This window comes from Glycine soja, chromosome 5 (assembly GCF_004193775.1).
Source record: "Glycine soja cultivar W05 chromosome 5, ASM419377v2, whole genome shotgun sequence".
Lineage (NCBI taxonomy): Eukaryota > Viridiplantae > Streptophyta > Magnoliopsida > Fabales > Fabaceae > Glycine > Glycine soja.
The window spans coordinates 30,622,039-30,646,197 of NC_041006.1; the positions used below are offsets into that span (position 1 = coordinate 30,622,039).

Below are 24,159 nucleotides of genomic sequence, written 5' to 3' on the forward strand. Positions count from 1 at the left end.
TTAAAACACATTTAAATACAAGCCTTTCAAGAGGGTAAAAGGCTCACATTCACCTTTCTAACATCATAATAAAACTTGTGCAAATAAATAATAAATTCACTTCGGCTCAAAACAAGGTCGTCTAAAACTTCATACAATTAATATAGAACTTATACCCTAATGTCACATCCTATCAAAGCATTGTGTTCCCGTGTCCTCTAGCATCAGGTTCTTCATAGTCATCCACCTAATCATCTGCTCCCACGAACACAAGGTTCGAGATCATCACAGGATCCAAACACAAATAGCACACCGGGAGTGAGTTATCACATTCCTAACTAATGAAGAGTAACAAGACAACACGTAGGTATAAATATCATGAAAACAAAATAAAAATTAAACATAGCTCACATCATTTCATCACTTTGTCACCCAACATCACATCATAACACAACACGTCTCATTCATTTTCACAATATTCACGTACTCAAGGATCAACACACAATATCACCAAGTCAATCAATATCGATCAATACACAAGCGTTATGCAACATATACACTAAGACTCAATCCTATATGCAATGTGGTACCATGTCAATGAAAAATGTACATGACAAGACAAACCACACACTAGCAAGTCAGGTCACTCTTACTAGGCAAGATCATAGGGAGACCAGTCAGGGTCACAGTGTTTTGCGAGAATGCTTCAATCATATGGGATCAACATAGGCTTAAAGAAGCACTCAAACCGGGTGACCCCCAAGGCCTAGACTCTGAAGAGTCCATCAGGGCCTCTCCCTCTTGATTCAAATCCAACCTAGAAAACATTTTAGCACACAGACTCTATCTATGAACTGTACAAAACACACGACTCCTCAGTTGTTCTCAAAATAGTTTTAACTCGTTGCCCTTTAAGGGTTTTAGCATTAAGTCGTCGCCCTTAAAGGGCTTAGCATTAACTCGTCATCCTAAAAGGGACTTAGCATTAACTCATCGCCCTTAAAGGGACTTAGTATTAACTCGTCGCCCTTAAAGGGTCTTTGCATTTAACTCGTCACCCTTAAAGGGTCTTATGATCGTATGATTGTACAATTCATAGTTCACAACTCAATGCATACAACATCTCAATGCACATATATATCTTAATTATATACATACTCAATTTATCACTTACACTCGATCTCAATCACAATGACATAATCTCAATTTAACATGTTATCACACCTCATGAATCATATACACTTTACCAATGAACTATGCAATACATACAACTACTCAATTGTTTTTCAAAATCATTTTATCTCGTCAGGTTCCCACAGTGGATCCCATCACAATACTCGTCGCCCTTAAAGGGTCTTACAATTGTGTGATTGCACAGTTCATAGCTCACAACTCAATACACACATCTCAATACACATTTATTTCACCATTCATCACAGGTTTAATTTATTACATACTCATAATTTGAATCACCATTTCATAATCTCACTATAACAATTTATACAAAAGGTTTATCACAACATGGGCACTAAAACCCCTTCAATAATTTCACACAATTATATCAAAATCATGGATCAAAACACAAAACATTAAGAACACTCAAGTTTATCAATAAATTCTTATTATAACATTAATTGGTACGTAAGGAGAATAATATTTTATTTATAATTGTAAAGAAAAAATTATAATTTAATAAACACCCCAAAATAAACCCCAATTTAATCCTCTAAGTATTCCTATACATGTTCTCACTAATCCCCAATTGTGAATAACTCATCCCTTACCTCTAAGCGGACTCACGTGTCTTCTGATAGCGATAGCGGCATCTCTAACAATTTCCTGAGATTCCTCAATTTTTTTCTCTGATTGCTCTGATAGGGTTCACAAACGTTAGAGAGAAGGAGAAGGGATTGAAACCTCCATTTATACTGTCTTCGTGCGATTCCAGTATCTCCCTCCATGAATATTATCTTGCAGATCCCAACGGTGAATGTGTGTGCAATTGAATCTTGAACAACATATCAAAATTTTACAACAATCCAACGGTTAACGAATAAGTGATCATAGTTTTACCAATACAGTTTTGGGTTTCTACGGGAAAAGAAAAGGCTACGATAAAAAGTGTATTTCTCTTATCTCCAACGGTTAAAATGCTCTGAATTGGGTTGCAAACCTGGTGTTTAAATTTCACGACGATCCAACGGCGAATGATTCTAAGATTGTCGTTTTTTTGAGACAAGTTTGGTGGTCTGCGAGAAAAAGAGAGGGTTTTGGGAGGAGAAGGGGGAAAAACGAAAATGAGGGAAAGATGAGGTATCGTCGGTGTGAAAACTGACCTAACATCATTATTTACACCTAGGATACTCACAACTTATTATTTACTCTATTTATTTATTTTTATAATTTTATAAAAATAAACTATATTTTATTCTCTATCAAATGAATAAATAAAATACACTCTTTATTTTCTCTAAAATAATTATTTTAATTAATAAAGTTATTTTTCCTTATATATTTAATTATAAAAAACCTTATCATTTTATGAGACTCTATTTATTTATAAATAATAATCCCTTTTAATTTAGTCTACGAAAAATGTGATGTTACAACCTCCTTCACCGTCCAAAAGGAGGTTTCAGCTTTCATGTAAGGTAAAGGAAATAAATCAAATAAAAATGTACCACTGTTATGTGTTAAGAATTACTGCACTGTTTGGACGATGAGAAACTGAGAGAAAGTAAGCTAGAGAGAGAATAGTTTTTTTAAAAAGGATTTTCTTAGGGAGTTGTTGAAGACTCTACAGTGGTGATTAGTAATTATAAGAAAAGGAACCTAAACAATGTTATTAACTATAAGTAAATTAGCTACAATGGTAAGCTATCTCTAATAGCTCAAATGAGTTGTGCAAGAAAAGATTTGCAGGAGCACCCCTTCTACTTTGTTTTTTGTTTAATTTGCTATGCAAAAACTACACCTGTGATTGTGCTTGACATTTTCTCCCCAACTTAATCTCTAGGTTGTTGCTGAATTGCAAAAGGCAAAGGATTAGATTGAAAAGTGGAAAGAGGAAACTCATGCCAACAAAGCTCACATGCTGTAGGTTATTATTATTTTCAAACAAATTATATTTAATTTGTAAATAAACTAACTTCTTGTGTTTAAATTTTACAATGAAGTATAAGAGCATTGCTGAGGTGAATGCAGATGCATTGAAAGAGATAGAAAAGGCGCATAAGAAGTTTAAAACAGAGGTATTCTAACATATTGAATCTTCAAATATGTTTTCCAGTCAATTTTTCTATTTTACATGTATTTTTTCTGTCTTGTTAACAAAATAGCCTGGCAATGGAAAGAAAAATCTGGAATCTAAACTTAAGTCACTAAGAGAGAAGATGTTAGAGATTGAAAATAAATCTTCTTCAAAATATGAAGAAGTTGCTTCTGAAACTGTGGGAAAGGAAGAGGCTCTTACATCTGCTATGGCTGAAATCACAAATCTTAAAGAAGAAATTTTAACCAAATCATAAGTTGTATCTTGGTGCTGCATTGTTAAATTTACTGCTAGTTGGTTTCACATCTCTTACATTTTTTGTGTGTGTGTAGTTCTCAAATTTCTGCAATGGAAATTTAGATCTCGGGTTTAAAAGAAAACTTGGACAGGGAACATCAGAAATGGCAGGTAGCTCAAACCAATTATGAAAGACAGGTACATGGACATGGTTCTTAAAATATGCCTATTTGATTAAACTGTTGCATGAATCTAGTTGCATGATGATTTTGCTTGGTTGTCTGATTTTTGACCAATATGATTTTACCATTTTCATTTGACTGATATTATAATATTTAGATTCAACTAGTTGTACAATATTTAATTTGATGTTTTTTATTCATTGACTGTGTAAAGAAACCAGAAAAGAGAGAGCAAAGATGAATTCTATTTCAATGTTGAATCTAATTCTTATTCAGAGAGAGTTTAGAACTCAGATATATGTACAGAAGCTAGCTTCCACTAAAAGCCAAGCTCTAACTAACTAACTCTAGCTGTCACAGCAGAAATGACAGTCATTAACTGTTTTTTACTGTAATGCTAAGTCAGAGAGCTGACTCGGCTTTTACTCTATCACTGTATGAATTATCACTCAGTTTTTTAGGAGTTCCTTTTATTTGTCTTCTATTTTTTTTCCTTTTGTTTTCTCTATAGTAGTTAATAATGGTTGGAGTGGCCACGATGGCAGTGGAGCGGTGAAATGAAGGTGGTACATAATTATTTATTATATAACACAAACATATATATATATTTTGTGAAGATAACATACAAATATATAAAATATAATAATATATATAAACAAAAGATATTTAAATAAAAAATGTAATAGTTTCATAAAATGAATACAATAATAAGAAATATAATATATATAATTAAAATAGCAGCCATCCCGCAATCCGATTTTTGGGACTGGCTACTCTGCATCATGATCTGGAACATACTACTTAATGTATTCCTATATCACTTTGTCCCTGTTGAGCATATATTTTACCGTGACCTTTTGTATTCCTATATCATCACTACTAAAAAAAAGGTTTTCTACATCGGTTATTGCAAAAACCAATGTTAACGAAAGCGCGGTGGCATTTTTGTAAATAAATGGAGTTACTTAACATCGGTTTTAAAAAACCGATGTTAACTACTTCATGTTAACATCGGTTATTTAAATAACCGATGTTAACATTATGTTAAGATGAATATATTAACATCGGTTTTGACAAAACCGATGTTAAGGAGTTGAACTTAACATCGATTTTTTAAGAAACTGATGTTACCTTGTTGATGTTAACATTGGTTTTCTAAAAACTGATGTTAACTATATTTAGTTAACATCGATTATCCTTAAAAAACTGATGTTGTTATGTTTATAAGTTAAAACGTTGAAATTTCACAACCCGCGCGCTCGAAAACCCTGCAGTCTCTCTTCTCTTTCTCCTCCCACTTGAAATCTGCTGGAAACCGCTCGCTCGAACCCACAAAACCCCTATCGAAACACTCGTCCGCTAGGTACTAGGGTGCTGAAACACTCGTCGGCGCTCAAAGCTCAAAGCTTTCTCTGCGAGGTACGTAGGTCAACTTTGTGTTCTTTGTGGGTTGTTGTACCTGTGTGCACGATGGTAGAAGTTTTCTAAGTTTGGAAGGAGTGATGTGGTTATTGCACGATGGTAGAAGTATGCTAAGTTTGAGTGGGTGTTCATGTTTTATAGTTTTTTATGCTAAGTTGCTACTTCTGTGGATTTGTCTCTGCTTTTTTTCTGTGTGCATCCCATACCTAGCACAAGCCCACATAAACCCAATGCTCAAGGTAGCAAGACTGTTGATTTCAGTTACACTTAGATGTTCCACATTGACAACAACACAAGAGAAAGTGCATTCCATTTGACTTCACCCTCGTTCTGTGTTCTGGTGTTACTGTCTCATATACACTATTAACCATTGATGATTAATGATTGTTATCTGAAAGATTAAAGTTCATTTTCACATTCAATTAATTGTTTTGTGCGTCCTCTGCAGGAAACATAGAGTGAAAAGATCAGTTAAGGTGCTTGCTACCAGCAACAAACTTGCGGATATCCCTCCCCATGATCAGTAAAGGTGCCGCAAGAGCCTTCACATAATTTACTCCTAAGCATACAGGTATAGTTGACTTATTGGCATTTCTCAAGTGAATTCAAGAGCCTTCACATAATTTTTGACGTTTCATGTGCAACTTCAGTAAGGTAGTCAAGAAAGAAGACAACTAGGAAGAAAATTATCGTTAAAATTCATGAGGAATATTTTCATGTTGCAAATCTTACTTTAATTAGTTGCTTTTATTCTTGTCAGTAAGATCTCATATCAAATATATATGTTTGTAAATGTTTTCTTGAAATTCTGCAACTTGTTCTAAATAGATCTCATATCAACTTGTTGTTGTAAATGTAAAAAAGATATCATGTGGCATTACTTAATGTGAGAATTTAATTTAAAAAATATGATAAGTTTAAGTTAAATACTACATGTTTATTTTAGCTTAGTTCAATTTTAGAGTATCTCTAATACAAGAACTCAATAGGAGTTTTTCTTAACTCTTTTGATGAATCCTTTTGTTACCACAATCAAATTAGCCAGGATCACGAAAACAAAATATTTATCAAAATATTTCATCTCTGGCCTCATTCTTAATGATTTTATCAAATAATTGGGCTTTGGTTCAGGCTCAATAATTGGGCTTTGGTTCTTCATCTGATTCTTTCTACCTATTAAGGAATATACCACATAATTTGTTTTTTTAATCTTAATATTTAGGTCCTTGGAATTATTAGTATTTTTGAGTGGAGATGTTGATTGAACCTATTCTCTTTAGGCAAGAAATCTCATTCATGTCGATTCTGGACCCACTTTTTAGCTTCCTCAATTTTGTGGAGGGGATTCCTCGTTCATATTGAGGTCTTGTTGCTGCAATTATAGGTTGTGATATATCCTTTTCCAACTGTTTTCTACCAATGGTCTGCACCTTCCATTTTTTATCAATTGTCTCATTTGTCTGTGATGTGTGACCAATGTGACAATACAGCTTTACCTTACCTGATGATTCTTCAACAGGATTAATTCCTTTTGCATCAAGTTTCATAATCTCTTTGAGAAATTTCGGTCCTTCCTCTTTGCTCACCCATTTGCATATACCTTTTTCCATTTCTTTTCCCATGTTTGTGGAACTGGAACCTTTTCTATGTTTGATAGTTTTAGAATAGGCTATTTCTGGTTTTAGTTTTGTTATGGGTAACTCTTTTGGAGGAACTGACATATAGGTACTTTTTACTGATTCCTAGTAAAGAGTACATTGAGGTTTCATAAGTGAAATATGAGATAAATCACCAAACTGCTTGGAACTGGTATCATTGAAATGATGCACATGAAGCTTGGGCTCTTTGACAAAGCACTCCTTCAAAATTCCTTTGAAATGTGTGGTGTCAAGAGTTTCCCTCAAGGCCTTTTGTTTCTCAGCTATAGAGTCATTCTTTCTTACCTTTAACATATCTAGCTCTCTATCCAACTGTTTCTGCTTAACAGATGGAAATGATTTTGAGGGGGCTTCTTCTAAACCCATCAGCTTGAAAATTAGGCTAGGTGGTCTTTCCATCTTTGGAGCTATTGCTGAGAAAGAAGGATCAAAAAGGTTGTTGTAGAAGCAAAGCTTCATGGTGAATGTAATTCAAAGGTGTTTTGATGATAACAATGATGACAACAAAAGATGATGACAAAGGTTATGAACAAAAAGCTCAAAGATCAAAGAACAACTCAAGTGAATCAAAGAACATCTCAAGTGAATAAAGAACAAGTCAAGAGTTCAAGAATCAAGAAGAAAGTCTACAATCAAGAATCAAGATTCAAGATCTCAAGAATCAAGATCAAGATTCAAGACTCAAGATTCAAGAATGAAGAAAAGACTCAATCAAGATAAGTATTCAAAAGTTTTTTCAAAACCTTGAATAGCACATGAGTTTTTGACAAAACCTTTACCAAAGAGTTTTTACTCTCTGGTAATCGATTACCATATTGTTGTAATCGATTACCAGTAGCAAAATGAGTTTGAAAAAGTTTTCAAACTGAATTTACAACGTTCCAAATATTTTCAAAAGGTTGTAATCGATTACAATGTTTTGGTAATCGATTACCAGTGTCCTTGAACGTTGAAATTCAAATTTAAATGTGAAGAGTCACATTGTTTCACTCAAAAGCTTTGTGTAATCGATTACACTTATTTGGTAATCGATTACCAGTGACTGTTTCTGAAAAATCAAAAGATGTAACTCTTCAAAAAGGTTTTGACTTTTTCAAATGGGTTTTAAGTTTTTCTAAAAAGTTATAACTCTTCTGAATGGCCTTCTTGACCAGACATGAAGAGTCTATAAAAGCAAGGCTTTGTTTTACATTTTATAAATCATTCTCTTACAATCCTTTACAAGCCTTGAATCTCTTTAAACTTCTTCTTCTTCTTTTGTACCAAAAGCTTTCTGAAGTTTTCTAGTTTTCTAAACCTTGAAAACTTGTGCTATTCATCTTTTCATTCTCTTCTCCTTTTGCCAAAAAGAATTCACCAAGGACTAACCGCCTGAATTCTTTTTGTGTCTCTCTTCTCTCTTTTCCAAAAGAACAAGGGACTAACCGCCTGAATTCTTTTGTGTCTCCCTTCTCCCTTGTCAAAGAATTCAAAACGACACAGTCCGAGAATTCTTTTGATTCTTCCCATTCCCTAATACAAAAGCGTTCAAAGGTTTAACCGCCTGAGAATTCTTTTGTATCCCCATTCACAAAGTATCAAAGGTGTAACAGCCTGAGATCTTTGTCTTAACACATTGGAAGGTACATCCTTGGTGGTACAAGTAGAGGGTACATCTACTTGGGTTTGACTGAGAACAAGAGAGGGTACATCTCTTGTGGATCAGTTCTAGTGGAGGGTACATCCACTAAGGTTTCAAAGAGAACAAGGGAGGGTACATCCCTTGTGGATCTTTGCTTGTAAAAGGATTTTTACAAGGTTGAAAGAAATCTCAAGGACCGCAGGTCGCTTGGGGACTGGAGGTAGGCACGGGGTGTTGCCGAACCAGTATAAAAACTCTTGTGTGTTTGTTTCCTTCTTCTCTACTCTTTTACTTTCCGCTGTGCATTTAATTTTCGCTTTTACTTTCTGTTAAGTTTCTCTTCTACTCCATATTCTCTTAACAACAAAAGTAAAAGCCTTAAAAGAGTAATTTTTAATTGGTAAAGTTTTAGGAATAATTAATTCAACCCCTCATTCTTAATTATTTTGAGGTCACTCGATCCAACAGTTGTTAGTCCTGACAACAGAATATTGGCTTGTGCTTGTAGAGAAAGTTTTTGAACCAGAGTTTAATCTTTCAGAGGTCTTTGGAAACATATTTTGCGTAACCAAACTCTCCTTAATCACCTTCTTAAGTTCCTCTTAGCAATTACTTAGACAACCACCAGCTGAAGGTTGTGGTCTTTGAAACCCCTTTGGATTACTTTGTTCCCCAAATGGATTAGCCTGCGTTCTACCAATCATCTTTGTTTCAATTCTGTCTCTTTCAGGTTTCATAGTCTATTTTCTCCTAAAAGAAGCTGAATGTGGTGAAGCCTCTTCTTGCAACTTGCAAATCATGATTAGAGAATCTTGCAGACCAAGAGCTCATTTTGCAATACCTTCTGCAATATCTTCAGACTTTTCATCACACATAATATCTCTATAAGATGATGGATCGATGAGATTTCCATCACATCCTTTTGGGACCTTATTCTCTTCTTTGTATCTTTTGTTCATCAAGGACAAGGATGTCTCCAAGTTTTCACCCGTCTTCTGGATTCTTGTCTTGTCCTTCACTTTGTGAGAACGAGTCCTATATTTCCTGATTGTCCCACATTCTACTACTCCTTTTGGATCATCACATCTCAGAAATGATGTATACATGACTGAGTCCCATTCTCTGGCCCCATTCTTAATGGTTTTGTTGACTGTTTTGGTTTGGAGGTTTTGGACCTTTGCACAAATAGGGTTCATGGACCCCTTCTGACCCCTATTTGGAAAATTACAACACCTAGAAAGCTTTACTTGTGTCAAAATTACATGTTTGGTGAAGTGTCATGACCAAGTTATGCTCTTTCATTGTCTCCAAAGCCAAATATATGTCCCCTACTAGTGATCAACACAGTGTGGTACAAGCCAGTGCTAATTTGGGAAACATGGTGAGCTCTCAAGGTATCTAAGATTCTAGGTTTCAATACTTTATCATATACCCTTCTATCCAGGAATCTGAGGTTGCCAAATCCCATTGAGCCAAAGCCATACCCTGGACGTGTCCGTGCTGCTGGAGCCGGTGCTACCATCAAGCAATACTTTGGATCGGCTCCACGGACGTCCCGTAGCTCTTCCTCCCTGCCTCCTGAAGAATTGCAACAACTGACCCAGCAAATCAGGGACCAGCTAGAGGAGTCCATCACAGAAAAAGTGACGCAGCAGCTCATGGCATCGTTCAGCCAAATGCAGTCACAGATTCAGTCCCAGATGCAATCTCAGGGACTTGCACTGCCTCACGAGCCTCTGGTTGGTCCCTCAGGTCCTTGAGTAAGCACAAAGGGGAGTTGTGTTGATCCCTCGGGAAACGATCCTGAGACGGGTGACTCAGATAGGTGCGGCTTGTACATCAAAGCAGATGTTGCCCGCCTGGTTACCTTGGAGAGAGTTTATGAGGGATCCACTATTGTTCATAACACTCCTTTGTTGCCTGGCCAAGTAAAGGTGGGTGTGGAGGAGGTTACAGATGCAGATGCTCCAGTTCCTGTACCCACTGATGAGGTTTCTTTAGTGAGGCAGGAAATCCACACCTTCCTTGCTTTGCCGACACATCTGGTCAAGTCTTTATCACAGCAGGTACTTTTCTCTTACTATATGTTTCTTCTTTTTGAATTAATTCATTCAACGTGCCTCAAATTAGGCCATTTAACTTTGTTTCATGAACAGGCAGCTGTGTCTCTGGCAAAACCACCTCAAAAGCCCAATTTGGAGGTTGATGATCCACTTTATCTGATGACATTGACCATCCCAGAGCTTTTCTTGAGGCCTTACCAGGTTATATGGGATGTCACCGTGTTCGGGGTCTTTAATCCAGACTTCCCTCTCTACATAAAGCACGAAGACCTCTCCGAAATCACACACGGTGGTCAATGTCTCAGCATATCAGTGTTACAGTTGTGGATTCTGTAAGTTATTTTAGATTACTTTTAATTACCTAAGTTATTGTTTTCAATTCATAAATATTTAACTTTGACTTAACATAAACAGGCATCTGACTGAAACAAGTATGCGAGTGGGGAATTCTGATATCTATGGATTCCTCGAGCCATAGTCCATTCAGAGGTCTGGGCAATCGCAGTTTGAGACTGAAAGTTACATAAAGAGTTGGATGCAGAGTTCAAAATGCAATGTCTATCTTGGAGCCTACATGAATGGGTAAGTCACACAAAATAACTGAATTTAATTAATGTTTACTAATATACTAACTCATATTCATCCCCACTACAGCGGACACTGGCAGATGGTGGTCATTGTGCCCAACGAACACCTAGTTGTCTGGTTTTGTTCATTGCATAACAGACCAGACAACTACCTTAAGGGGATAATTAACATGTCAGTATTCTTTTCAATGCATTTGCATTGAAATACCTCAACAACACCACTTTTTAATTGTTACTCGCATGGAACAGTGCTTTAAAAGGTCTTGATGATGCTCCACAACCTAAATCAAAGGATCCTGCTAGGTGGATTGTCGTCAAGGTACGTCATTTACATAAAACTTCCACTTATATATATTTCTTATGTGTCTGTACACTAATTGTTTAATTAATATCCAAATTTCATTATGTATTCAGTGTAATAGACAAAAAGGAAGTACTGAGTGCGGCTACTATGTCATGCACTGGATGTCCACCATCATTTTAGGAAGTTTTAGGAATAACTGTGAAGCGGTACGTTTATTTCAAACAAATTCGATTTTTTTATAATTTGTATTACATTATTAACTTATTATCATTTATTTCATCATGCAGTATTTTAACGATCCTAGACCATTGGAGCCAGAGAGATTAAAGGCATTGCGGATCCAGTGGGCACAATATTATCTCCGAGTTAGAGATCAGACCTAGGATTTAGGGACATTAAGTTTAGCTTAGTTTACTTTGGTTTAACATTTTTGACATTTTCTATGTAATTTGAACATTGAATACATTTGTTGATCGTTGTTTATGATAAATCAATTATTCAATGTTTATTATGATTAAAACTACTTCAAAGCAGAATAAAATGTTTAGTTGTTGTGAATTGGGTTTGAAATTGCATTTTACAGGTACAATTTTGTGTTTATTGTAACAACAAAAAGTTTATATAAAAAAAAACTTCAAAACAACATCGATTATTAACAAAAACCGATGTTAATATAGTAAACAACATCGGTTATTTACAAAAACCGATGTCAACATGAACCTTAACATCGGTTATGTAAATAACCGCTATTAATATACAAACATTGACATCGGTTATTTATACATAACCGATGTTAACGTTTGTATATTAACATTGGTTATTTATAAATAACCGATGTTAAGGTACAAAGGTTAACATCGGTTATTTATAAATAACCGATGTTATATACAAAGAACTACAACAAATAAGTGTATGCATCATGAACATTGGCATCAGTTTTCTAGTGAAACCGATGTTAATATATTACATTAACATCGGTTTTACTAGAAAACCGATGTGAATCTATACCATTAACATTGGTTTTACTAGAAAACCGATGTCAAGGTTCATCATGCATACACTTATTTTGCTGTAGTTTTTTGTGTTTAACATCAGGTATTTAGAAAACCAATGTTATCGTTTTTATGTTAACATCGATTTTGAAAAACCGATGTTAACAATAATACATTCAACATCGATACTTTCAATATCGATTTTAAAATCAATGTAGAATGCCATAAATAACCGATGTTGAAAGTGTATTTTCTAATAGTGCATGTTGTTTCTCAAATAAAATTTTTTATGTCAAATAAATTAATAGTTTGCCTGCTTAATGTGCTTATGAAAGTGTAATTCATGCTGAAATTCATTCATTGTTATCTGAATTATTAATCTTTGAGGATGCGAATATGTTTTTTTAACCAATTTTGGAAGCTGTTGGATACAATATATTGCATTATCGTTGCTTATTTCAATTTCTTTTCATTGTTTTTAATCTTAGATGTTTCTTGTTGTTCAGGTTGTTCTCCAGTCTGAAACTATTCAGGAGTTGACAAAAACATCTGAAGCACTAGCCTTGCTGCAGGAGGAGGCATCTGAGTTACGGAAACTAGCCAATACTTAGAAAATTGAAAATGTAAAATTTTTCCTATTCAATTCATAATTATAGATTTATTATCTGTTTCTTTTTCAATACTTTAGCACCAGTACATTTAATTTTTCTCTGTTTATATTTTTTTTTAGTTTCTGAGGTGTTTGTTGTAGCCCTTATGGTACGTTTGTTTCTTTGATTTTTGTTGTTTTGGTTAATTTTCATCATATTAACATACAATGTCTTCTACTGCTTTTCTTTTTGAGTATTGGATTAGGAACATGCAGAACCGGTCTAGGTTCGAAGCCAAGAGTGGTTCTTCTGGTATCCTTGTGGATTATTTTGATAGCCTTGTGAAGTTGCCTGCTATAGTCGTGCAGAAGGCGGAGAAGTATACTTTGACGATCGTAGCTTGGTAAGTTGTTTGAGATCCATGATTACTTGATTTTTGTTTGTTTCTCTTTGCAATGGTCTGTTGTGACAAATGAAAAAAAAATTATACTACTAGTGGTTTCTAGCATGTGTGTATGTTAATATAACTTGGCTGTGATATAGGGATGATGTAAGTCGTCTTGTTCGGATATAAAGACTTAGAACCAAAGATATAACACAGAGAGTGAAAATGAAGAACTACTAGCAGGTACATTTTAGCTGCTGTGAGGTGCATGGTGGCTGATCTTTGTTTTGGTCAGCCAATGCATTAGTTAATTAAAAGTATAGTAAACTTCCCTGTGGGGCTCGGAGGATGTTCCAAATTGTTTCCTTCTCTTACATCAACGAGTATGTCTAAATAAGTACCTACATAGCTAACTAAGGATCATTTAATACCTTCTTAAGAGGATAATACATCATTGTAATAATAAAAGCATAAACAAATGATTTAATTCCTTTTTGTGCATAGTTGGAAGCTATAAATGCATAAATCTTTGAGATCTGGAAGTTCATTGTCACTTTGAACCTTTCTGTAATGTTTAATTCCTTTGTTTTTTTTCTCTCCATGAAATGGAACATGCACTGGATTTTGATTTGCATGGTTAATCTTGTAATAATAAAAGTTTAAACGAATGATTTAGAACTTATTGACAAAGTGGTTGCATAACTTTACTATGTTTCCAGTTCCAGGTCCTAAAATGAGAAAGTTGCCCAACTATGTTAAGTTGGGTCATAAGTTTATGAAATAAGTTAAATGAAAACACCCCTTCCTAGAATGAATTGTAGTAGAATAAATTGAACATGTCCATGCATTATTACTCATGAGTTGTAGTAGAATAAATTGAATAGGTTCCAGCCATGGTCAAATCAAGGTGTGTTGTTGTGCTTAATTAGCTGCGAAGTTAGTTAACATATTTTTTTGTATCATTCTTTGTGTGAGGGGAATGGATTCTGACCTTAAGTGTAGTATCTTGACCTTTACTTTATGGGATCTGTAGTAGCATTAAAGTTGTAGTGTTCAGAATTTGTGCAGGCTTTCAAGTAGAGGTTTTTCTTGATCATTGGGGATAGATCACAATAAGTAGATATGAAGTTCATGAAACTTGGAACAAGGCCAGATACTTTCTGCAATGAACAAGCTACCAGGTATTTATACTTACTAACTGAGTAATGTAGTTCAATGAGAACTACATTACTAAGTTAGTAATTGTGCTTTATATTTTTGTGGTGCTTTCTTTGCAAATTTTCTTTTGCTTTATATTCCTATTTTGTTAGTTGTGAAATTATTGCATTATTAGATAGCAATAATGGTGTACTAGCCAGTGCAATCATAGTAATGGTCTCCATATGCAGTTGTTCTCTATGTCTCCTAATAAGTTTTTATATTCTAAAATTAAAAATCAAATTAGATTTGTGTGATTTGGTCACTTAATTTTTTACTCAATCAAGTTCTTCTATTTTTAAAATTAAATAAATTTATATTGTGACATGTTTTTTTTTAAATGGTTAAGCCTATCCTTTTTATAAATAGGCTAAAAGCTAGGTTAAGCCAAACTTAATAGTTTATGCAAGTCAAGTCGTGAGTCCATGGTAGACATTCTCATAGTAATCTTTGCAACTGCACAAAGTGTTCGAGATGCTCTCATTATAAACTGGAATCCTACCTATGATTACTATGAGAAGCTGAATGTTAAGCAGGCATATTACCTTTCGATGGAATTTTTGTAGGTTGGGTGCTACCATAATTATTTGAATAGCTTGGAACATTTCTGGCATCTAATGGTTGTTTCCATTTATTTTTCTTGTTAGAATATATTTAGCATATATTCTCTTATTATTTGTATATACCTTTATTTAGCTAGTCAATATTCGTTACCATATTTTCAGCCATTAGTTAGCTAATTTGTAGCCTATCTTGGCGCTTGTATCTTGTATATATTACTCTGATTTGTAATGCAATAAACACGAAATCAATTTCCTTCATGTAATTCGTCCTCCAGCTCAGTCTCAATGGCCACAGTGGCAGCCAAATTGGGGAGGATAGACCATTCCACCATGTCCATTCCCTGCCTATTCTTGGCAGCCACGACCCAATTACACGGCCCAACGACCACCTGCTGGGCCTGGCTTGCTTGGGCCCAAACCTCAAGCCTTCAATGTTATGACTCCATCTACTGCTAGTTACACGCCAACTGATATTGAGGTCGCTATGCATGCTCTATCTTTCTCTCAACCTGATGGAAACCACTACATGGATACCTGCACCACATCTCACATGACGGCGGATGCAGGTATTCTGTCGTCTTATTTCAATTCAAGCACTAAAAATCATAACATTGTTGTTGGCAATGGTCATTTAATTCCGGTTGTCGATCACGGTAGCACTAATTTACCCCCACCGCATCCTCCCTTTGTTCTTCAAAGTGTGTTACATGCTCCCAAACTCATTAAAAATCTGATCTCTATTCGTAAATTTACCACTGACAACATGGTTTCTATTTCCTTTTATCCTTTTGGTTTTTCGGTCAATGATTTACAGACGGGGACCCGACTAATGAGATGTGACAGTGTTGGGGACTTATATCCACTCTTCTCAAATTCTCAAGCCACATCACCCAAACATTCAGCTTTTACTACTATGTCTCATGATATTTGGCATAATCGCTTAGGTCATTCTGGCGATACTATTATCAATTCTCTTCGTCGTAATAAATTTATTGATTGTAATAAGGCTTGTAAGACTTTTTGCTCATCTTGTCCTCTTGGCAAACATGCTAAACTTCCTTTTTATGATTCTTTATCATACATTTTTCTACCGTTTGATATTATTCATAGTGATCTTTGGACTTCTCCAATTGCCAACTCTTCCGGGCACCGTTATTATGTTCTTTTTCTTGATGACTATAGTAAATTTCTTTGGACTTTTCTGATTGCAAAGAAATTGCAGGTAAAACAATTATTCATATCTTTCCATGCTTTAGTCAAAACTCAATTTGAACGTAATATAAAATCTTTTCAATGTGACAATGGCACGAAATATATTAATGGCACTCTTGAGTAGTTCTTTGATCATCATGGCTTAGTCTTTCGTCTTTCTTGTCCTCACACATCGTCCCAAAATGGTAAAGCCGAAAGACACATAAAATCCATCAATAATATCATTCGGACCATTCTAGCTCATGCTTCTATGCCACTGTCCTTTTGGCATCATGCTTTATCTATGGCGACATATCTTCTTAATATCCTTCCTTCGAAGGTCTTAGATTATTTATCACCAACACAAATCCTTTATCAAAGTAACCCTTCTTACTCGGATTTGCGTGTTTTTTGTTGTTTATGTTTTCCATTGTTTCCCTCCACTACTATAAACAAATTACAAGAACGGTCTTCCCCTTGTGCCTATCTTGGTCCGGCTCCAAACCATCGTGGTTCAAAATGCTATGATATGTCTAGTGGAAAGATAATAATTTGTCGTCATGTGCGTTTTGTTGAAACCGAATTTCCTTTTTCAAAATTCCACAAAACCACTCCTACAAATTATGATTTTCTGAGTGATAATATTGATCCATCAATCATGCATGTTATTTCTCAGAATTTAGCACCACAAAATCCACAACCTGACCCAACTTCTCATGTTACTCAGTCTCGGCCCACTCCTCATGTAGCACCAACGTTGCAGCAGCCCCCTCCAACTTCTTCTCCTATCTTGGCCTCACCCACCTCACGTGGCCCAGTCCCAGCCTCAACACCTAACCCCATGCTGCACTGCATGACAACTCGTTCTATGAGTGGCATTCATAAGCCAAATCCTAAGTACTCTACCAATTGTCACGCGACCACCACTAAGGACATTTCTCCTATTCCAAAAAATCCTGTTAGTGCACTTCGTGACCCAAATTGGAATCGTGCAATGTCAGATGAATTTACTGCTTTAATTGATAATAAGACTTGGGAATTAGTGCCTAAGCCACCGGATGTGAATGTTATTCGTTCTATGTGGGTTTTGCGCCATAAATATAAATCTGATGGTTCTTTTGAGCGTTATAAGGCTCGTCTTGTAGGAGATGGGAAAACACAAGCGCAAGGTGTTGATTGTGATGAGACGTTTAGCCCCATGGTTAAACCTGCTACCATAAGAGCAGTTCTCAGTATTGCTGTCTCTAAATCTTGGCCTATCCATCAAATGGTTGTCAAGAATGCTTTTTTACATGGTCATCTTAATGAAACAGTTTATATGCATCAGCCAATGGGTTTTCGAGACAAAAATCATCCAAATCATGTTTGCCTCTTAAAGAAATCTTTATATGGTTTGAAACAGGCTCTTCACGCTTGGTATCAAAGGTTTGCTGATTTTGTTGCTACCATTGGGTTCTCTCACAGTAAGTCAGATCACTCTTTATTTATTTACAAGAATGGTTCTGACACTGCTTATATTTTGTTGTATGTGGATGACATTATACTTACGGCTTCATCTGATTGTCTTCGTAAGTCTTTTATGACTCTTTTGGGTTCTGAGTTTGCTATGAAGGACTTAGGCCCCCTGAGTTTCTTTCTGGGTATTGCTGTTACTCGTCATGCCCATGGTCTATTTTTTATCTCAGAAACAATATGCTACAAAAATTATTGAACGTGCCGGCATGTTTAACTGCAGTTCATGTCCTACTCCCGTTGACACTAAGTCCAAGCTTAGTGCCACCGGCGATGCTCCTTTTAACGATCCAACCAAATACCGCAGTCTTGCAGAGACTCTTCAATATCTTACTTTCACTCGGCCTGATATATCTTATGCCGTGCAGCATATTTGTCTTCATATGCATGCTCCGACAAATGAGCATATGAGTGCTCTCAAACGTATCATACGCTACCTTCAGGGTACTTTATCCCATGGTTTGCATTTGTACAAATCCACCATTGATAGACTAATCTCTTATATAGATGCTGATTGGGGTGGGTGTCCTGACACCCGTCGTTCCACTTCTGGGTATTGTGTTTTCCTCGGAGATAATCTGATATCTTGGTCTTCCAAACGACAGCCTATTCTCTCCAACAGCAATGCAGAGGCGAAATACAGGGGTGTGGCTAATGTTGTTTCTGATTCCTGCTGGATCAGAAACCTGCTTCTAGAGTTGCATTGTCCCATTGAAAAGGCTACTCTAGTTTACTGTGACAATGTGAGTGTGATATACTTATCCGGCAATCTTGTTCAACATCAACGCACCAAACACATTGAGATGGATATTCACTTCATTCGTGAGAAAGTGGCTCGTGGCGAAGTCTGTGTGCTTCATGTGTCGTCCCGTTACCAAATTGTTGATATTTTCACAAAAGGGCTTCCGCGCGTTCTATTTAATGATTTCAGGGACAGTCTAAGCATACGAGAGCCTCCCGCTTCGACTGAGGGGGAGTGTTAGAATATATTTAGCATATATTCTCTTATTATTTGTATATATCTTTATTTAGCTAGTCAATATTCGTTACCATATTTTCAGCCATTATTTAGCTAATTTGTAGCCTATCTTGGCGCTTGTATCTTGTATATATTACTCTGATTTGTAATGCAATAAACACGAAATCAATTTCCTTCATTTCTATCTTGCAGGGTAGAGCACTATTAAATGCAATAGGAAATCTAGAGTTAACTGCTCCCTATGTTGAGGCTTTGAGCAAGCTTGGGCATAAATTAGAAAATATGGCATACCAGGTGTGAATTCCCTATTGTATCTCTTCTTTCTCATTTTTAATTCTATAATGTGGAATGTTCCACTGCTCTTTAATAATTAATATCCGATTGATGGTTCTTTAAAAAAATGTTAGATTAATAGTTTATTAGTATAATTTTTATTTAATACAAAATAAACTATGCTTAGAAGAAGTGTGGAGATATATTGCACGTGAGCAATGAGAAATTTATTATGATAGGTGCACCAAAGATTCTTCTGACTTTATGAGAGATGAAAGATATAGGAAACGTCCCATTTTAATTGCAGCTTATGTGGGAAGCTATGGAGCGTATTTGGCTGATGGCTTTGAATATGTGTGAGTGAACAAAACCAATTATGTCTAAAAAAGGCAGTGTTTTCTAAGACGATTTAGGTAAGAAACGTCTTAGCTAAGACCGTCTTAGAAAAGACACTTTCTAAGACGGTTCTTAGTTAGGACCATCTTAGAAAGTCTTAGAAATGATATTTTCTAAAACGGTTCTGATCTGGGACCGTCTTAGAAAGTATCATGTCTAAGACTTTCTAAGACATTCCTAGTTAAGAACCGTCTTAGAAAGTTTCCTTTCTAATACGTTTGTTACTTGACAACCATCTTAAAAAGTTTGACTATTTTATGACGGTTGTTTTTAAATCGTCGTTAAAGATCTTAACTTTCAATAATATTGGATTTAAAAATGGTTTATAACCGTTGTTAAAGGGTTTTTTTTTTGCAGTAGTGTTAAAAACCATTTTTTAAATCATTTTTAAGAACTAATTAATTTTTAGAAGAAGAAAAAATATTGTGTCGTAGCTATATTTTTTTAAAAAAAAGAATAAAAATTTTGTTATGTAAAGTTTGTTCTAGAAATATGTTTTAAAAATTAAAAAAGAGCGGGACAATTTATATTGACCAACATATCTACGAAGTTATCTTTACTTGACTTTTCAATATCTTATGCCTTATGCCCTCTTTAAACTCCACCTTCTCCATCGATAGCTCTTCCTCACAATTGTGATCTCAAAATTAGAGCTATAGAATTTGGAGCTTGACTTGAATTGGTACAATAAGGATGATATAAAATCTAGATTCGTTATGTCATTGCAAGTGTAAAAATTGAGTTCTTTTTTCCTAATTTTTACTATGACTTCGATTATACTAATGTTTTGTTCCTTGTCAAAGGTCATTACCAATGCAGCAATGCTATGATGAACCTACATATACCATCTTCAAAGAATACATCATCTAAGTATATGATGGTCAAAGGATCAAGTTAACCTTCACCTTGATCATATATTACGAAACTAGTATGTTAAATTTCCTTATGATATTAAACTTCCTTGTGTTATAAAAAAATATGAATTTTTGAAAATTGTTATAAAAAAATTATCATATAATATTAGTGTAAAAAAATTGAAGTTGGTGATAAAGGAAACTTTAGATAGTAAACAAAGGATACATAATTTGACTCTGGAGTTTTAACAGTAATTGACTTATAAATTTTATATATCTTTTTTTTCTCTATAAAATGGTCCAACATTCTCTAAAAAAAAAGGCTAATAAGACTAATATATTGTATAAATTTCATTTACATTTCAAATTAATATATTGGCATAATGGTGTTTTTAGTACCATTGTTGGTGTATAGGGCTGGAGATTGAAATCTCACCTTCAATACTTCATCAACTTTTTTTTTATCCATTTGCCACTTATGTTACCTATTCTTATAACTCTTTCGACAGGGACAAATTGAAATGGACAATAATCAGATTTTTTTCTTCTTCTTTAATTTACAAGAATAAAAGAAGACATGGTTTTACTCCTAAAAGGCCACAATTACTATAAAAACAATACCAACACATCAAACAACTCATGTAAATGATCAATGCTCCCCATTTTCTAGCTAGCTCAATCATCGGAATAAAATTAAGAAATCATTGGTATATATTCTTTAGCCTACTTTTATTCCATTTTTCTTTTCTCCCAATACATTTACTAAGATCATCAAAGGAAACTTATTCATTCAAGAATCAACTTTCTGCTTTAGCACGAGTAAATACCTTATGCAAAGAAATTAAAAAGGAGGTCCAAAGTTTGCAAGTTTAATTTGTCAACCCAAAGAAACAAGAACAAGATGGAAGTAACAAACTGAAAAAACAAATATAAACAACTTCTACATATCCAACCTGCAACTTCACCTATCATATAAAAATCATATATAGATATTGTTGCAGGCTCCATGAAAACTTTAGCATGTATTTACCATGTATTAATTAATATAGTATGCATTATGATATATAGCTCCACTAACAAAAAGCACAGTGCTAAAAATTCATTTTCTTCCAATCACTTAGGAATTTGTAGGCTAGTCTGATACATTAAAGTTATATGCTTAACTAGTGATTTGCTCATTGACATGTCTTGACATGCAAAAGTTGTTGACTTCAAGCTGGTCCCCATGCATGGGGAACATCCATATCATGTTTATTGGAAGAGAAGCAAATTTACTCAAACTTTGTCTACATTTTCCTAAAATATGCAATCCACATATATCTATAGCTACTTAGCTAGTCGTCTCTGAAAGTGGTATAAAATTTCATGAAATATTCTAATATATAGCTCTACAAATATATAAACCGAAAACAGTTTAGTAATAATAACAATAACAAGAGTCCAAGTAGCATGTCCAAAATCAAAAGTCCATAAAGCTCTGCTAGAAGTTCATTGATGTTGACTAACCATGTATATAGTCCACATAGATTTAGATAGATAAACTTGATTTGAGGACAACTACTACATATTATTCTTACATTACCAGAAAAAAAATACCGATAGATTTTTTTTTTTGAAAAAGGAAAAATACACTAATTATTGGAGTACAAGGATATTTCGTGTCCTTCTACATTTTGAAGTTGTGTTCAAGCAATTGCAAAAACAGGGTATGCATTAAACTTAATTACACTTAATAGTAGAAAATATTGATAAACTCATTACTGCGTTACAGAACAACATGGTAACTTTTATAAACTTGCACATGTAGCCCCAGCATAGCAATCTAAAATCCCTAACCCATTACTCATTTGAAGTTATCATGTTCTATACTATTGTAATCTTTTGAAACAGATTACTCTTTCATTGGTAAAAAAATCAAATGACTCAACCCAGAATGTGAAGATGAGTATCAGACCTATGGTTTTCTCTTCAGTAGTTAACTATATTCCCAAAATAACCAGATTCAAAGAAATTTAGGAACACAAAACATGGTTAAGATGAATTGCTATTTCTAGATAAGCAATCAATCAATCTTACACACGGTTTTTATCAAATTTTCGAAATAAGATGCGGCAAATCATGAATACACTACACAAATTAACAAAATTACCTTTGTGTGAATAATATAAAGAGAGAAGGAATGAAATATCATACCAGTCGCGGGAAGGGAGGCTGCCCTCCTTTGATCTGAAGTGTATCCCTGGAAAACAATGCCTGTATTTTCTATATCTGTTGGAATAATAGAACTCAGTATTTGAGAGAGAACCAACGAATTTCAAAATCAAACAAAAAGGGGAACTAACAGGTGACGGCAGCCACGAAAGCAACTTCGCGGCAGCTTACGCGAAGGTGGTGCGGCATGTGTGACGGCGACCTGGTGGCTGCAACAGCTGGGGAACGTGGACTCGGGGCATTGAAGAGTGAGTGAGGTCAGAGTCAATGTGAAGTGAAAAAAAGGACGGCGCTAGGGTTGCTTCCTTATCTTGTGAATTATTTCGGACAAACCCAAATCCATGGGCCACAATCCATTGATAACAAAGGTTTTCCGAAGGAATGCTTTTTGTCGGAAAATTCCATCAATAGCATAAACATTTTCGACGGAATATTATTTGCCGAAAATTTCCGTTGGAAACTAATACTTTTTCGACGGAAATGATTCCGTTGGAAAAATTCCGTCTCGAAAAATGTCATTTTTCTTGTAGTGAGTGAGCTAATTAAATACACTCTCGCTTTAAACATTACATTACATCACACTAATGTACATTACGTGTGATACTTCTAGATATAGATGATGAAATAAAAAATTATTTTTGTAGGTCATAAAAATATAATTATAAATATTATAGATATATATTTTTAAAATTAATTTAAACTAGACTATTTTAATAATGATTTGTAAATATTTGATCATGTCTAATCGTAATTGAATAAATTTGAATAATAATTAAATAAATTAAAAAAATATTTTGATTAAATAACTAGTCAAAGAAAAAACAATAACTTAATTTGATATGAAAGTTTACAAAAAAACTTATGAATAAAAAAAAAACAAATACTTATGTGAATAAACGCAATTACCTCAATTCAATTCAAAGAATAAAAAAATATTATTATTATTATTATTATTATTATTATTATTATTATTATTATTATTATTATTATTATATCGAGGTGAATTGATGTATGTTGATTGATAACACTTACTAGCAAGAAAGTATAATAATATATGTAGAGTGCTACGCAGGGGTAGGAAATGGAAAATGGCACATGACGCCATTGAATGAAATGAGTACCTTTCTTGTTTTGAACAAACGTATGGAGGCATCGGTTGGATGTGCTTTTGTTTCCTCTCACATTGTTCTTTATCTTTTTTCTAGGAACTACTTCAGTTTTATTATAGTCTTTTGCTTTGTCTAATTAAAGTCATTTTGAACAGTGATGAAGCAAGGGTCAGCAAACAACCAACAAGTATTGTTTCTCTCTCTACCATGAACTTGTGCATGGCTTCTTTCTGCATGCTTGTGAGAGTTGGTGTTTTGGGGTTTGTTGATCTTTTGAAACTGAGCCACAGTGAAAAGGATTTGGGCTTAGAGTTGGATGTGCTTTTTTGGTTTGGTGTTGCATGCAGCTCTTTTGGGCAAGAGTGGTTATGCGCAAATGGCTTAACAAGGCTAGTGATGTAAGTTTCATTGGAGCTTGTAGGCCTAGGATCTTCTTCATCAATGGATTCTTTTGCTTCTTGGAAGATGAATAGCAGTGGAAGAGAGAGAGGAGACGCCACTTCAAGGAGAAGATGAGTCTAGAAGAAGCTCACCATCATAGGAGACCATAGATAAGAGCTTGGAGGAAGAAAGGAGGTGAATG

At 34.7% G+C, this 24,159-nt stretch overlaps 1 long non-coding RNA gene across 1 annotated transcript; it reads right to left on the reverse strand.

Moving 5' to 3' along the window:
* Positions 1–184: 184 nt before the first annotated feature.
* Positions 185–22,948, reverse strand: LOC114412500. The gene is made up of 3 exons (XR_003666758.1): positions 22,599–22,948; positions 22,450–22,524; positions 185–234 (listed from the first exon to the last, which is right to left on the reverse strand). It is a non-coding gene; the product is annotated as an uncharacterized LOC114412500 (long non-coding RNA).
* Between the last annotated feature and the right edge of the window lie 1,211 nt (positions 22,949–24,159).